This window comes from Ceratotherium simum, chromosome 15 (genome assembly GCF_057802395.1).
Source record: "Ceratotherium simum simum isolate JZ-2026a chromosome 15, ASM5780239v1, whole genome shotgun sequence".
Taxonomy (NCBI): domain Eukaryota; kingdom Metazoa; phylum Chordata; class Mammalia; order Perissodactyla; family Rhinocerotidae; genus Ceratotherium; species Ceratotherium simum.
The window spans coordinates 36,205,075-36,206,659 of record NC_141914.1 but is presented as its reverse complement, the minus strand read 5'-3'; the positions used below and the strand labels follow the sequence as shown (position 1 = coordinate 36,206,659).

Genomic DNA, 1,585 nt, shown 5'->3' with positions numbered 1-1,585 from the left:
TTTTGGTGTGGAGATAAGGAAACCTCCCAGTGGGTCTTCGTAAAGACATTGAGATATATATTTATATATTTAATATAAATATAAATGAATATACATATCCATTTATATTTATATATTAATTTATATTTATCTATTCATTTATATTAAATGAATTATATTAAATGAATATCTTCATATATATATATACACACATATACATCCATACTTATTTTAGCATTTTTTAATGGAAGTTGTAGATAAGATTATTTTATTCTTTCATCATTTCAATTGTTTCTTTCTTACAGTTGTCCTTTTACTTCCCTACTAGGTGACATTTGGCTTTATGTTCAAGGATCGTTTTGCGGTTTTGGCCTAGTGATAACCACCTTGCTGGAGTGAATGCCCACATGGAGAGTGGTGTCAGTGCCCTTCTCCTGCTGCACTTGTTCAGTGTGGATGACACATATCTTCCTGTCACCTGGGCCACCTTGCCAATTTGCTGACCTTTGTAGTGTCCTTACACAAATTGAACTCCAACATCCTTTCAGACAGGCATGGACTGAACATTGTATTTCTGTCTCAGCAACTTGGAAAAGGGGGAAGGCAATCTTCCTACAAATGCAGGAAAGTGCATTGAAGTGCCTTTTAGGGTTCTTGCTGTAGTCAGAAATTACAGAGGGATTAAACTTCATTTTGGCTACTGTTGCTTCAGCAATGACCACAAGAGGGGGGAAAAAACTGATATAGATGCTTTTACTTATCTTTGCCACTGTTTTCTATGATCCTCATTAGCTCAAAATATCTGTCAGAGAAAGAGGGCGAATGAGGGGTTGAGCCTGAGCAGCAGCCCAGACGGGGGCAGTCCTGTGTCGGCTGTGGATGCCCAGCAAACCAGCAGCCAAAGAGGAGGGAGCTCTCCAGTGCATCTGTTAAGGTTGATGCTGGTCCCTGAGAGTTACCTCGACTTTATGGGCCCCAACAAAAGGGGAGACGATCCTAATTGACCACAGATTCCATTAGAAGACAGACAGTCTGTTCTTAGAACATAACCTGTCTGAATCAGGATACTACCTATTGTCTTGGGTCTGTATGACTAAAATTTGTTCAATCATCCATGCTAGAGTGTAGTCAAAGCCCTTGGCAGAGCCAGAAGACAGATGAGCCCAGACCCCACTTAGAAACAGACCATTGCAAGGTAGAGGTTCAGCCAACCCAGCCAGCTCAACCCAGCTCAGCCAGGCCACTGAAACTCTGAAACAGCATTTCATGAAAATCTTACCCTTTTTATTGCCTCATGGTTTACAAAGTTTATTCTCAATATCTTTCAAGACTCATAACCCACTGAGGAAGGCAGCCTCTAATTTTCAGATGAAGTAATTAAGGCTCACAGAGGTCTATTCCAGTCGTCCAATATGATACAACTGTTGGGAAGAGCCATGACTTCAAGATACTGGGCTGCTGGTCCTTTGCTTTTTGTGTCTGGATTTATTCTGGCAGGATTCTTCCAAGAAGCAGGACCACTCTCATGAACCGAGAGTCCACGGTTTCAAAACTGAGTCTGACGTTTTAAGATTATGAGAGTAAAGCTTTGTTCCATTAGCCAGGC

General features: G+C 40.9%; 1 pseudogene; it reads right to left on the bottom strand.

Moving 5' to 3' along the window:
* Nucleotides 1-247: 247 nt before the first annotated feature.
* On the bottom strand, nucleotides 248-671 carry LOC101402083 (large ribosomal subunit protein uL24 pseudogene; annotated as a pseudogene).
* Nucleotides 672-1,585: the final 914 nt, after the last annotated feature.